Source organism: Patagioenas fasciata, chromosome Z, assembly GCF_037038585.1.
Source record: "Patagioenas fasciata isolate bPatFas1 chromosome Z, bPatFas1.hap1, whole genome shotgun sequence".
Classification (NCBI taxonomy): Eukaryota; Metazoa; Chordata; class Aves; order Columbiformes; family Columbidae; genus Patagioenas; species Patagioenas fasciata.
In genome coordinates, this window is record NC_092560.1 from 48,922,172 (window position 1) to 48,938,148 (window position 15,977).

A 15,977-nucleotide genomic window follows, 5' to 3' on the forward strand; every position below is an offset into this window, starting at 1 on the left:
GGAGAGGTGCTCCAGCCATCTCATAATTTTTGTGGTCTCCTCTGGCTCCTCTCCAACAGGTCCTTGTCTTTCCTGTGCTGAGAGCTCCAGAGCTAGATGCAGTGCTCCAGGTGGAGCCTCACCAGAGTGGAGTAGAAGGGGAAAATCACCTCTGTCAACCTGGTGGTTGCATTTCTTTTGATGCAGCCCAGGATGCAATTGACTTTCTGTGAGTGCACGTTGACAGCTCATGTCCAGTTTTCCGTTCAGCGGTAGCCCCAAGTACTTCTCAGCTCTCAATCCCTTCATCCCACATCTGTATCGATAGTTGGGATTGTCTCAACCCAGCTGCAGGACCTGATATTTGGCCTTGTTGAACTTCATGGGGTTCACATGGGCCCACTCCTCAAGATGTGAAGGTCCTCCTGGATGGCATCCCATTCCTCTGGAGATACAGCTACACCCCTCAGCTTGCTGTCATCTGCAAACTTGCTGAGAGAGCACTCAATCCTGTTGTCTGTGTCATTGATGAAGATATTAAAAAGTATTAGTCCCAGTACAGACCCTTAAGGAACACCACTCATTATTGGTTTCCATTTGGACACTGAGTCATTGACTAGAACTTTTTGACATGACTATCCTGCCAATTCCTTCTCCATCAAACAGTCCATCCATCAAACCCAAATATCTCCAAGTTACAGGTGAGAATGTTGTGAGAGACTGTATCAAAGGCCTTACGAAGTCCAGATAGATGACATCTATATGTCTTCCCTTGTCCACGAATTGAATGACTCTATTGTAGAAGGGCACTAGGTTAGTCAGGAGGAAGCTAAAGGTGATTGAATTTACAAAAATATTACCAAGAACTATTGTCTTTCAAAAAGCCATAATCAGCATAACACATAATATGATTTTGTAAAATATACCATTTAAAGCAGCTAATATTAGTTTACTCTGCCAATTTTCATTATATTGGTCAAACTCCTATCAACTTGTATTTAGCTGTTCGTGATCATGGTTTGTAGATACCATTTCCTGGCTCTTGAAATGGAACAGGGATATTCAAATCCCAGAAAAAATTTATTACTAAAATAAGCAGTACAAACAAAGTCAAACCACAAATGCCCAGATTCAGCTATTTAACAGTATGTACTGGCTTTCCTAAACATCTGTTTAACACCTGCAGTTTGACAGCAACTTGTGACAGACTCTAGAATGAGCTCTGTCCAAAAGAAGTGAGAGAAGGCTTGGCAAGGCAATTTGTTACTAACAAGGGGGCAGAACTTGTCTAGGCCCAAATGAGAACAGAAAGCTGTATAACACTGCAGGTCAAATGAATAAGACTAAAAAAATAATTTGAAGACCACTTTGCAACAGATGCTCAAACTGGTAGTAAAAGCATCTTCATATACACCAAAAGAAAGAAGGTAGCTACAAATCTAGTGAGATTGCTTAATGACAAAACTCTAAAAGGTGGGGGTGTCAAGGATGGCAAGGCTGGCACAATGAAGCTCAAAGAGTTGTCTGCTCTAGACTGCGGTTGGGGTGCTGGGGATTCATAACCCCACACCTGCTTCATGTTGGGGAGGCCACAGAAGCTATATCCACTTGAAGTAACTTTATAAGAAATATGAGCCCAAGTAGGGAAGTGAAATACAGGGTGCACAAGCCTGTCACCTGGAAGTGGAAGCCAGAAGTGAAGAAGGACCTCAGCTATCAAACTGCAGAACTACGGGTCGTGGCACAAAACCGGTCCTTACGGCCGGGAGCTGGCCATCAGAGTACCTCTGCCAGCCCAAGGCATGTTGGTGCCGTCTGAGGACAGACCTCTCTCACTGTGAAGCTGAACCGTTGGTGGTAAAACTCACTCAGAACAGGGGCTAATGCAGTCAGAGGGAGAAGAATGTACCTTCTGTGGAAGGAAACTGCTCCCTGAGGGTTCAAATAAACACAGACAAAGGGGATACACCTGTTTTCCTCCAGCTTCCGTACTCGTCTACGCGTGGGTACACTGAGGTTTCTGCCAGGGCATGCGGTGTTGGGCATGGTATGGGTATAAACTGGAACACAGGAGGTTCCATTTAAATATGAGAATAAACTTCTTCACGGTGAGGGTGACAGAGCACTGAAACTGGCTGCCCAGGGGGGTTGTGGAGTCTCTGTCTCTGGAGACATTCAAAACCCGCCTGGACACATTTCTGTGTAGCCTCAATCGAGGTGTTCCTGCTCCGGTGGGGGGACTGGACTCGATCATGTTTCGAGGTCCCTTCCAATCCCTGACATTCTGTGATTCTGTGTGATCCCGTGTTTTCAGCCGTCCCTCCTACACAGTATCACAGTATCACAGTATCACAGTATGTTTGGGATTGGAAGGGACCTCAAAAGATCATCTAGTCCAATCCCCCTGCTGGAGCAGGAATGCCTAGGTGAGGTCGCACAGGAATGTGTCCAGGCTGGCTTTGAATGTCTCCAGGGAAGGAGACTCCACAACCTCCCTGGGTAGCCTGTTCCAGTGCTCTGTTACCCTCACTGAGAAGAAGTTCTTTCTCAAATTTAAGTGGAACCTCTTGTGTTCCAGCTTGATCCCATTGCCCCTTGTCCTATCATTGTTTGCCACTGAGAAGAGCCTGACTCCATCCTCATGGCACTCACCCTTTATATATTTATAAACATTAATAAGGTCACCCCTCAGTCTCCTCTTCTCCAAACTAAAGAGCCCCAGCTCCCTCAGCCTTTCTTCATAAGGGAGATGCTCCACTCCCTTAATCATCTTTGTTGCCCTACGCTGGACCCTCTCCAGCAGTTCCCTGTCCTTCTTGAACTGAGGGGCCCAGAACTGAACACAATATTCCAGATGGGGTCTCTCCAGATGGGGTCTCACCAGGGCGGAGTAGAGGGGAAGGAGGACCTCTCTCGATCTACTGACCACCCCCCTTGTAATACACCCAAGGATGCCATTAGCCTTCCTGGCCACAAGGGCACAGTGCTGGCTCATGGTCATCCTGTTGTCCACCAGGACCCCCAGGTCCCTTTCCCCTACACTACTCTCTAATAGGTCATGCCCCAACCTATACTGGAACTTGGGATTGTTCCTGCCCAGATGCAGGACTCTACACTTTCCCTTGTTAAATTCCATCAGATTATCCCCCGCCCAACTCTCCAGCCTGTCCAGGTCCCGCTGGATGGCGGCACAGCCTTCTGGCGTGTCAGCCACTCCTCCCAGCTTAGTGTCATCAGCAAACTTGCTGATAGTACACTCAATTCCCTCGTCTAAATCATTAATGAATATATTGAATAATATTGGCCCCAGTACTGACCCCTGAGGCACTCCACTAGATACTGGCCTCCAACTGGACTCCGCACCATTGACCACCACTCTCTGGCTTCTCTCTTTAAGCCAGTTTGCAACCCACCTCACTACTCTATTGTCGAGACCACACCTCCTCAATTTAGCTGTGAGGATGCTGTGAGGGACTGTGTCAAAGGCTTTACTGAAGTCAAGGTAGACCACATCCACCGCTCTGCCATCATCCATCCACCTTGTTACATTCTCATAAAAGGCTATGAGGTTGGTCAAGCATGACTTACCCTTGGTAAAGCCATGCTGACTGCCCCTAATGACCCTCTTATCCCTGATGTGCCTTGAGATGGCACCAAGGATAAGCTGTTCCATTACTTTCCCAGGGACAGAGGTGAGGCTGACCGGTCTATAATTACCCGGGTCCTCCTTCTTGCCCTTTTTAAAGACTGGAGTGACATTTGCTTTCCCGACAGTACATGACTCTCCGGTCCAGCCGGGCCACCCCTCGGGAAGAACCTCTGTTCGCTGCACCCACTCCGGCACCACTCCGGGCCCTGTGAGCTCAGCGAGGCCCATGGCGCGCGGCCCGCCCCGCCCCGCCCAGTCCCGGTGCACGGGAAGGACGGGAAGGGTGGGAAGGGCCGCAACTCTGCAGCCCCGGCCCCTGAGCCCGCGCGTGTCACGGCACTGCAGGTGTGCACCACGGGCACGGGGGCGCAGGAGCTACCTCCTCCGCGCATGCGCGTCGCCGCCGCTGCGGCCGGGATCTCCCCTCTGCGCCTGCGCGTTTTCCTCTTCCCTCAGGCAAGATGGCGGCCGGGAGATCAGTCCGGGGAAGAGAGTGAGGGGGTGGCCGGGGAGCCGGGCTGGCGGGGAGAGGGCCCGGGCGCCGCGGCTGAGGTGTGCCTGAGGGAGGTGGCTGCTGGGCAGGGTCTGAGCCTGCGCAGGAGCTGGGGAGGAGGCCGGGACTGCCGGAGCCTGCCGCGGGGATGAGGAGCTGGGGAGACGGGGCAGGGACCGGTCCTCGCCGGTGAGGAGGGGGGTGGCTGTCCCCTATGCGCGCCCAGCGGCTGCCCCTTCACGCCGCTCCGGGGAGGAGGCGCAGCTCGCGGGTCCGCGACGGTGGCAGCAGCGGCGGGAGGCGGCGGAGGAGTCGCGGCGGCGCAGCCGGGCGGGGAGCGGAAGGCAGACAGGTGAGTGCCTGTCGGCCGGAGCGCTGGCCCCAGGGGACCCGCTCCGTACCGGGCCCTTCGCCCCCAGTTTCTCGGCCAGCACCTGCTAGCGGCCGCCCCGGGCGAGTTTCAACTCGGCATCTGTCTGGAGAAGGCTTGTGTGCGTTTCTCCCCGGGGGCGCCCGCCCCTCGGCCCTGCCGCCTGGCCGAGGGGTCGCCAAGCCGGGACGAGGCTGAATCCCGTCCGTGCTGCCCCTCACTCGGAAGGAGCCAGGTCTAGTGGGTGTTACTCAAAGGCAGTAGTGACGCTTTTTTTTTTTTTTTTAATAGTGTAATACGATTTAATTTAGTGATTTTGGTCTTCGTAATATGCCCGTAAGCATTCAGATACTTGATAACTAAAATACCACTGGAATATGAAGACAATAGGGTCAAGGCCTAGGGACTAGGTTTTGGGAAGAGCTCAGCTTCTGTCTTCTATGAAAAGATATTTAAAGGCCAGGTCCTGCAAAGACCTTCTTTCCTAACTGTTGGATGAGTCTTTAACTTCAACTGTCATATGCCCTCTCTTACCTCTTGTAATGAGAGGTGGATCCCTCAGTGGCCATTCATAGGTTCAGAAGTGATTGAATGTAAAGTAAAAGAGTTCAGATTTCTGTAATGTCAGCTTCATTGTGTATCTGCAGAATAGTGGAGAAGTGAAGATACAAGTGTAGTAAACTATAGAACTGACTTGTTGCCTTGCTCCCCCTGCATAATAACTATAAACAGTATGATGCTAGTAACCTGTAAAACAGGGAAGACAAGCCTTTTGGTAAAGCTGTGATAGAAAATTTTAACTTTCTGAAAAACAAAACAAGGTTTTGCAGAAACTGTTTTGATGTACTTTCTTCTACCAGCTACTGATTGAATAAGAGGAGATTTTTCTATGTAGTAGTGGAGAAGCACAGACTGGAAAGTTTTAATTCAGGAGTACTGCTAACATTTTGGTAAGTTAAGGCTGTGGTAAGATTTAAGTAAGATTAGGTCAGTAATTGAAATGTAGAGAAACTGAACCTTTTTCCTATTCAGTTGCTGCAGTCTTTTTTTTTTTTTTTTTTTTTCCGACTGGGTTTAAAAAAGTTGTATGCCAGATGCATTCATCCGGTCCTGAGCACTCATGAAATAGTAGGCCTAAACTGAACGTTGTGAGATCGTTGTTATCCCTCAGCTTCAACTTCCTTGTTTGTTTTTTTTTTTTTTTTTGTTTTTTTTCCCTTTAGTTATGGCGAAGGCTATTTATAGAATAGTTCTGCCCAGTGAGAAAGACCCTGGAAATACTTGCTCTCCTTTGATGCTTTAGGTTTCAAAAGAATTATTTTAATTATTTGGTAAAAGGTATTTATATTTAGTGATATAGAGGAAAGGAGGGGAAAGAAAAAAAAACCAACACAACAAAAAAACCACCACAAACAAAAAACCTGTGGAAATCCAAATGTTGATATAGCTGATATAATATTTTTTCATCTTTAAATAATGCAATAGGAAACACTGTTGAGCATAACAACATGTCTTACCATGTGTGCTGTTTTCATGCAGTGAAATCCATGCTCAAGTGTGTTAAGTTTTGATACCTAGGCATCTGTTGCACAAAATGTTTGTCAAGTAACTAACATCTCAACTATAGTTTCTTTGGAATGTCCAATGAATACCATCAACAATGTGCTGTGCCACTGTGGGCAGAAAGTTTCTGATGCTCTGTTTTGGTCTATATTAGTGTTAAACTACTAGCTGTTGGCCCCAATGAACACCTGCATTTTTTTATTTAGAATAGTTGTTTTATTGTAGTTAACTTCCCTTGTTTGTTTCAAACAGCTCAATAACAATGAACAGAAATATTTTATGATAGCAAGTTGTTCTGAAATATCACGAGTGGTAAGTGGAAGCATCGTACTGATTTAGGATGGCATGCATCTTGTTTCCCCTTTCAAACTATGCTGTAGAAGTTGTTTCATAGCACTATACGATAGAAATCAATTAGTTCTGTGGTCTTCTCTCATACTATCTGAAACCCTGTGTAAGAATCCTTGTGGGTTTTTTGGTGCCTCAAATATTCTCCTTTGAGTTGTCTCAATTTAATTTGGACAGTAGAAAGCAATGCGTGTTTTTCTTTCCTTTGTATTAGGTTACCATGTTTTCACAGGATAATTTTTAGTAACTCATAGGATAGTGATGGAATAAGCAATGGCTTAGTGGACTGAAATTATGTAGCTAACCAGCTTGGTGAATAAAATATACATACACTGCTAGCTTTTCCTATTTTAATGAGAGTATCAGTATTATGAATGTTAAAAATGAGCTTAGCTTTTGATGAAGTCTTTACTGTAAGCTTAAAAATGCAGTATGACTGTACTAAATAAATGAATATGGACTCATCTGAGAATCTGGTAGTTGTCTTTAAATAGATCTTCTAGTTTGCAGTTCAAGTTCATACCATTTTCATCATGCATTTATTACCACTATTAGCAAAGCAAACCCACTTTTACTGTTAAGTCTTAACTTTGACTCCTTCAGATTCACATACCCATCTTCTAGTGTTTTGATATTTACTATCTCACACTGTTGGGATTTTGATCGTAATTAAGTTATGATTACAAGTATGACTTCATTAAAATAACCTGTGATGGTGATTTCAATGGCAAATCATGCTATGTTGTTTTAGAACTTGGGTTGTTGGGTGACTGCCATTCAGTTTTAGTTGAAAATGTGCATCTTTTTGCATCAGTTGTAGCTGGATGGTAAAGCCACTAGGCAGTAAGCACTTACTCAAAATATTGGAGATCTATATTTAGCAGGGATGTTATGTTTCAGTAGAGATTATGCGAGGGGTAGGTACATGGCAAAAAAGGCTGAAAAAAACAATAGTTGTTTGTTTTTGTTATGTCCATGTGGTACTGTAACAGTATCTCTGATACTGCTTGCTGGTCATGGTCACAAGGCTAGTCTAGTATAGGTGTTAGTATGTAGTGTTAAGTTAATGGCTGGACTCAATGATCCTAAAGGTCTTTTCCAACTAAAATGATTCTGTGATTCTATATGCTAATTTGAATTGACTGCTAAAGATTAATTGGGTTGCAAAAGTGTGGTCATTTGTGTCTTTAGTAGAGGATAATTGCTTTCATGTTAGTCATCGCTACTGGAAATGAGAAATTTTAAAGCCATGAATGCTTTTTGAGATCAGAGAGAATTCATTTTGCCATTACTTCCATGTGGATTTTCAGAAGATGCGAAATAAAATTCAGTTGACAAGATTATCTTTTGAATTAGTAAGTATAGTTGTATTAGAGAGCACAAGTACTTTGACTTCTCTTTGGAAGTGGTAAACTAAAACCCTGAAGTTTGAGGATCAATAACATTTTGAGGTATCTTTCATAAATGTGGTGTTATTCCTTGGGGGTGCACTTTATCCACAAATTGATAGAATATTAATCTCTAATGGAAGAAGAGACCTCGCTCACATAGACTTTACAGTTCAAAATAAAAATAATTTAGGCTTGTGTGAAATAGTAAAATGATACCTCTCTTAATGTTGTGATTTTTTTGGGGAATACATGAACTTTTTTTTTTCTTATCCTGTAATAGAACTCTGGTGACACAGTAAGGCATCACTTATTTGAGTGAAAATTGTGTATTTTTTCTGGAAATTAAATAACAATTAAAAGCTTCCTTTGTGTGGTTAATGGTATGAGTGTTGATTGCTTTAAATAGATTCTGAAACATGCTGAGTTTCACAGAACTGAATTGGCTGTTAGTAGGTTGGCCTGTTTGTAGTAACTGGCATGGGGAGGGAACTGGAAGGAAACTAGGACTTCTCATTGTTGTATGACGAGAGTGCAAAGAAATCATGAAAGCATAAATTGTGTGAGCTGGCTGTCCCTTTATTGATGGAAAAAGGTTCTCAGGATCATATGAGCTTTTTCTCCTCTCGGAAGGCTCTGCTATGGAGATCCCACATTGCTGCTGTTCTTCTATTTAAATAACTTCAGCTAAGAATCTCTTTAGAACTCAGCAATAATTTTTCTTATATAATAGTATTAAAAATCCAATATAACACACAAACTTTATACAGCTATTAAGTTACATTACGCAAATATGCCTACTTCATCTGATTGTTCTTTTACTTCAGGCTACTTGAGTAATATATTGGATTTTATGACTTGGTTGTGCTTTGCTTCTATTTCTTGAAGTAAGATTTTTTTTTTTTTTTTTACGTACTATAAGTTGAAATTCAGTTGATGAATGAGAAGCATTTCCCTCAAGCCCCCTCTGGCTTGTTTTGTTATGGGCTCTACTGGAGTTTTTGTTTGAGTTGCAAACTCCATGTTTAGGTAGTGGGATGACTTCTGTGTAACAAAATTATTTGAATGCCTGAGTAAGCATGTCAGAATAGAACTTACAGCTGTCACAGTATATGCTGAAGAGGATTCCTGCTTCTTGTTTTAGTTTGTCTCCTGATGTGTGATTAGTTTGTTTTTGTGTTGTTTGTTTTGTTATACAGGAGTATTTTTCGTAACTGATTTTTGGGAATATGGAAATGTAAGTATTCGTTTTAATAAAATATGAGGTAGACTGAGGCTCTGGTTAGATGAGCAAGAAACTAGGTTCAAACATGGTGGTGAAAATCAAATGTACTGTAATATTAAATGTATCTCAGTAGCTGTAATGGAAGTTACTCAGATTGTCTTTGCAAGATTTTTTTTGTGACAAAGGTCCTGGCAATATCTTTGGTCACAGACTTTATTTTCTGCAAAACAGATCTGAATCCATGTTGCTACTTGTGTTGTCCTTGGAGAAGAGAGTAATCTTCAGATACAGGAGCAAAGTGTTACTACATCAGAATTATTACAAAGAGTTTGTCCAACCTAGTAGTTTTGTGGAATGTGGCTTTGGAGTATAATTGTTTCCTAGAAATTGAGAGGTGTTAATAAAAATTAAGAAATATGGCATGTGGTGTGCAGAGATTTTTTGGTGTTGTGAAGTGTGATTCTTGTTTGGGGGTTTTATAATTAATAGTTTGTCATAACCAGTCTTTGTAATAAATTTGTGGCCTTCTCTGCTGGGATAGAGTTGACAGAGCTTTTCTTCTCTACAAGTCCATCTTTATATAGTGATGGTTCTCCTACTTGTTATGGGTCGTTGTTACTGTTCTGTGGTTGTAAAGTCCTTGCTCACAATGTCTTATCTTGCAGCTGGTCTCTGTTCTCAGAAATTATTGATAGCCAAGCTTGTCAAGTTTAATGAGAGTAATGTTGCTTTTCATGCCAGTTGTCTTGGATTTGGGGGACAATGTAAGAAAAGGTGTTGATAGTAGACAAGTAGTTCTATGTTGTTACTAAGAGAAACAAAGGAGTGTGCTGCAGAGCAAAGTAAAATTGAGGTGAGTATATAGCTGTACCTGTGTTTTAGTGCTTTTGATTTGGAAAGGAGCAGGGGAAGGTTTAGTTATTCCTTGCAGCATATGTATGTGGGTTCTTCGTTAAGGAATAGGATATTCAGTTTTCATAGATTGTATGTACCATTTTTAATGTGCAAACTACTGCCACGCTGAACATACATTCCAGGATTCCTGTTGTATAGTTGACATTTGTGTAGCTTTCTTTGAATATGTTTGAGAGCATATGAAGGATGTTGTGGGAAATAAATTTACCACGTTGATATGTAGTTAGCGGCACTGGAATTTAGTAGTTTGGAGATTAGACTCAGTTTCTAAGTTTATTAGAAGTGTTATTTCAGATATGGTAACAGTACTGTTGTGGAATGTACTAACTCTAGGAATTAAGCTTTTCATGAGATTGTGGTGTAAGAATTTGAGCAGGTATGTTCATGTTCTACAAGCATTTGTTCTACTTGTTACCCTAAGAGATGCTTTAATGATCAAGGCTTCTAGCAGTGTGATTTAACAAGAGCTCTTATTTTTATTTGCATGATAATGAAAACAGTGAAGTATTCAATTGTCATTAATAATTGAAACATAAAATGTTTCTATATTAAAAAAAAAAATCCGGAGTTAAAAAAAAGCATACTTTGTTTTACTTCAATAATGCAATCCATTGCTTGTTTACTTGAAGTATCAAAAGAGGACGTTAGAAAGTGCAACAGTTTGTTTTTAACTGCAACGGTGTTGTCACTTCGGCCAGCAACAGTTAACCTCCATTACTTTGTGTGTATAACAACCTTTGGAATAGGTTAAGATTCATCAAACTATTTTGAAAATGGATCAAAGTAGTTTGATTAAACTGAAGTTCAAAACCTTACTAAGTTGTATCTTGTGTGTACAGTGTCTGAATAAAAATACTGAGTTCCTCTGTTGTTTTTCTTGGACAGAAGTAATAATAGTGCTGTCTTTACAGATCTAAATTCAGATGTCAGTCTTGCAAAGAACTCGCAGTTTGCCTCAGGTTGCTGACATCTTAGTGTAGTACTGCTGTTGTCTATTTGTCTTCATTCGTGCTACTCAGAAAAAAAATATATCTTTTTATGGTTACTTGTTCTCCAAACACCATCCTAGTATTGGATGTGTTTTGAAAATATAATTGAAAGTATTTTTCTTGTTGCAAAGTCTTTTGGTACTCATATTGGTCTTGATGGTTGGTCATGTTGGTCTTTACTATCCAGTACAAATGAAATGCACTTAGTTAAACTTTGGAATTCTAGAAGCTTTTCTTTAAGACCAACAATTTAGCATGTCGTAATTTGTGAACTTTTTTGTGCAGTTAAATGCTAACTTCTAGGTCCGAAAACTTTGAAACTTTGTCAGAAGTCTGCGTAATGCCTTGTGAGGGCCTAAGGAAGTGACTGACCTTCACACTACTCTTGCCTATTCAGTAAAAAATACCTTTCTTGTAGCCTGGTTTGAAATTTTAGTATCATGTTGCAACCTGCTTATTTTGGTGAAAATGCTGGCCACTTTATCATTTTGCTCTTCAGTAAAAGCCTCAGATAGGTAGGCACTTCATTTTCATGACAAAGAGAAACAGGCTTCCATTCTGAAAGAGAAGTTCTTGTTTTACTCGTCTTGTTCTAGTGCCATGATGCTTGCCCCAAGGAAGGAGTGTCTCTCTTCCTCATGCTTACAATAGAAAATTCCCATTTATGATGTGCAAAGCATCAATGGCTAAGTAGCTGTGGTTTGGTTTTGTTGTTTTGGGTTTGTTGTTTGGTTTTGTTGTTTTGGGGGGTTTTTCATGTGTGTTTTGGAAGTTTTTGTTTGTGTTGTTTTGCTTTAGGTATTTGAATTTAACATTCCACTGTCACTTCCCACTCAGGTTCCTGGATCCTCTTGGTTGGAAAACAGTACACACAGTACTTAAGGTCCACAAACAAAAGGCTTTTATTTTGCAGCTTGGCCCAAATGGTATATGATTTGGTGGCAGAAGGGTTTACGTTATTGTAGGTTCAAATGGTAAACATTAAAAGTTTTTGGCACATGTGGGGCTCTAAGTCTTATGTCACTATGTTACTTATAAAAAGGAAAGCAAAAAAAAAAAAAGGTAGAAGTATGGGAAAGAAAGAAAAGAGAGAGACATATTTCACCATCCTTATGGCTCCGCTTTATGTGTGGTGGAGTTCACAGTCTCGGATCCAGCGATGTGCGGTGTCCTCTGATGTCTTCTTCAGTTCATGTGATGAGATTGGTGAGCAGAATGGTACTCAGGATGCTGGGTGGGTGCCGCCAGTGCTTGCACAGGGTGGGCCTTTGTAGCCCTCTGGGTTTGCCTGCTTGTGTAATTTTTGGTTGTGTTTTGTGGAGGTGTTATTGTGAAAGATGGAAAAGTCGGAGGGGGGTGATTGCAAAAGATTGACAAGTCTCAGGCCATCTTGAAGGGTCTCAGCTTTTGCCTTCGTGCCATGCCGGGCATATCAGAAGGTGGAGCTACATGCCCTTCAGTATGTACCCCACCTCCTACTGCCAGCCAGCCAGCCTGGTCCTTGTCTGTGGCTCATTAGCTTGTTGTTGATATGTAAATCAGAGTTCACCTTATACTGAATATATCATCTCCTGTGGCTGGATGAACTGGTTTTGTCACAATGTTTGAGCCATTATCCTTATCGGACTCTGACATCCACAAAGGAAACACTGCCTTGAATAATGTGATTTCTGGAGTTAAATACCTGCCTTGTCTCACTGACATTGTTTGGAACAACTTCCATATGTTCTGCTCAGAAAGTTCTACATTCACGATATCTAACCTTTCTAAGCTGTTTTCTACAAAACTTGTGATCCATGAGCTCATATAAGGTCTCCTTGGTTACTCTTATTAATTAAAGGCTTCCATGTGGAATGAAGTTTGGGTAAAATTTTTGGCTGTCAGCAGGTGCAATAAACTAGGATCTAGACCAACCAAAAAAAAAAAAAAAGGCAGATTATGTCAGAATTTACTTATTTACTCACTCCTGACATCAAAAGTCTCCTTGTCAGCCGTTCTGGAGTAAAAGCTTCTGTGCCAGTAACCCTGACTCTAGAATTGGCATCTATTGGTGCTGAAGACAGTGTCAGTAGGCAGTGCTGAGATACGTGAGATTCGTAGGTTAGCAGAATCTAATATATGACCACATTCCTTCCACATTGTTCATTTTTAACACAATGCTAAATTGATTTTTTTTGTAGCTTTGTAATTTTGTTTACGGATTTTATCCTACCAGGATAAAGCACTACTCTGAATATTTCTCAGTTCCCTTATGAATCTATTTCTTTACTCTTGCTTGATACCAGTCTTCCTGCTCCTGTCTGTTTCAGCAGAATGACTCTGTTGGGATTTTGTTCCCTGGTATACAAATTGTTCAACTACAAGACTTTCATTGTATAAGACTCTAATTTTAGCCTGCTCTAGTGGGGTGGTGACTCAAACTTCTGTAAAATCCCTATTTCCACAAAAGCAGGAAAAATACCCAGAGTGTTCATGACTTTTTGTTTAGCAATTTTCTACATTTTGTATTTTGTTTTTATTTCAGTAGAAACTACAGAACTAAATTAGAAATACAAGCTGAAAATGTGCTTTAGCTAATGCAGTTTGTATTCTTTGGTTCCAAATATAGCTTATTTGTTTACATGTATTGTTTTATATGTTCATGACTTTTAAAAAGTTCTGTAAAGTGATTATGGTTCAGAGCAGAAATGCCAACTAGAATAATGGTACTTAATTCACACGTGTAAGTCTCTAAATATGGTTCAGAATGAGGTCCAGAAAGTTTTAAAATCAAGACTCAGCTTGGAGTCAGTAAAACTGTTTTAATTCAATCAGATCTTGTTGTGGGTGGCAGTTTTTGGGGAGGAGCTGGGTGGGTTTTTTTTTTGTTTGTGTTTGGTTTTTTCCTCACTTGGATGTCGTAAGTATGCCCAGGCTACCAGGAAGCACAGAGTATGCCTGGATACCAGCTCATAAACAAATGTATTTATTATATTTTTTTGTCTTAGAATGTTCTTGTTAGTTTAATGTGTGTACGTTGTAAATCTATGTCCTTGCATTCAGTTCAGCTCACTCTTCTGTTGCATTAATGCATACCAGTGCAATCAAGTAGCCAGAATATTATAAGACTTCTTGTTAGTTAATATAAGACTAATGGGATGTTTGAATTGGCATGGAATTAGGTCTCTGACAAAAGGTTTAGATGCCAGTCCAAGTGATGGCTTGCTAATTAAATGTCTAAATGTCATTGTTAAGACCTTGAGAACTAGACTTGATTTGTAAAGCTTTTTTCAAAAAATGTTTCAAGTGCTGGAAGCTGAAAAGAATGAATTGAATGGAGAAATACAGCTTGTCTGTCTGAAACTAGTAGATTTGTGTATTGCTTTATTTGCATATCTCTCAAGATGTTCAGGGTTTTGTTTGTTTGTTTGGGCTTTTTTCTTTTTTAAAAATTTTTTATTTAGCAAGTGAAATAGTGCCTTGAATGATGTAAAGCTACTGAAGAGTCCATGTGACAGTCTAGTTTGCACGCAACAAGGAAGACCTGAAACTAGTTGTAAGAACAAAGCCTAGTTGTAATTCAGTGTTCTGTATTTTAGAAGTCTCAAATGGGTTAGCATGTTTTCACTTGTTTAGAGAATAAGGGGAAATGTCTACCTTCAACATACTGAGGTTACCATGGCTAAATTTTATATTTGCTGTCTGCCAGTATATTAATTCTTGCCTTTCAAGTCACCTGCTCTGAATAGAGGTAGTGTAGGAATGTACAAATTTGTTACTTATTCAGTGTTTATTGCTTGAAGATTTTCTAATTTGTGGCATATAAGTGATGAGGTTCTTTACAAAGCCAGGTAATTGTTCTCATGGACCGTTTGCCACCTAGTTTAGTGTTTGAAGGAGAATTGTCTATTTTTATTCAGTTTGTGTTCTTTTAAGTTTATTGCACCACTTGTAAACAAGGATGGGTAGTGCTTTTAATCATTCTTGTCTCTGTTCTGCATTTCCCAAGCTGTTATGTAATTATATTGCAGGAGTCTCTAGGAGCCATGCAAGCATCAAAATTACTTTGTGTTGGGCAAAGCTCAAATCTGTAAAAAACCACAATTCCTGTACTGAAGCAATTACAGTTTCCAGTGAAGTTGTGCTATACAGCTGTTCACAGAAGTGCATGGACTTGATGCAGTAGCCATGCTCCATCACATAGCTGAAGCACAGGTGTACCCTTTATGTGGTGGGTGCATATCTAGGTGCACAAGAACAATTCCAGTCAAGTCACTCATCCAGATGACTTCAGTCACAGACATGTTTGATCACACGGCCAGTCAGTGCCATGGTGTGAATGTTGTATGAAATTTCCAAGTGCTAAGACATGCCTGGTCACAAGACAAGGCAAAAAATTCAGGGGAAGCGGAAGAAGAAAGAAGTGAGAATGGGGAACAATTCATCCATAAACTTAAATAAAAAAATTTCAATTGCTGCCAATTGTGTTTCTGGAGAAGGACTTTGGTTTTCTGTTTGTGTGACAGAAGGGATTTTGTCAATGACATGGAATCTCATATTGTTTCTTACTTGTCAGAACAAGTAATGCCTGCTGTAAAGATTTCTTTCTCTTGCCACCTGGGGTAATTAGCTTGCAAAATTAACCCCTTCAATGTTGTGATAAATGCTCAGAATTCTTGGGATCCTGACTTAGCTTGATTTGAAGGCACTAAATTTGCCCACAAGACTACATTATTTGGAATTTTTGTTTATGTAGAAACAAAGTCTTATGTTTGCCAGAGTTTCTTCAGGATGACTCCATTCCAGGCAAACTTGAAACTTTAATAGTTTGAGTTTTAACATTAAAATAATAGAAAATATTTCTAGTAAGGGATTCAGTACTTGATTAAAAATATAAACATTTATAAAATAGTAATGGATCAATAAAATGCAAATCCATGCTGAGGAGGAAGATCTGTGTCAAATATGTTGTTTCCTAAATCTTAGCTAGTTAGGACTGGTATTATAGCTGACTTGCCATGAGGATCTTTGAAAATACATCTCTTCATTTAAGATTGAAATATTTGGGTTATGTGTTAG

At 40.9% G+C, this 15,977-nt stretch overlaps 1 protein-coding gene across 1 annotated transcript in view; it reads left to right on the top strand.

The window, feature by feature from the left end:
* Window positions 1-4,195: 4,195 nt before the first annotated feature.
* Window positions 4,196-15,977, top strand: part of APC (APC regulator of WNT signaling pathway) — a 103,252-nt gene continuing 91,470 nt past the window's right edge. The window contains exon 1 of the mRNA XM_065861175.2: window positions 4,196-4,473. The gene's annotated coding sequence lies outside the window, so the exon portion shown is untranslated. The remainder of the gene's footprint in view (window positions 4,474-15,977) is intronic.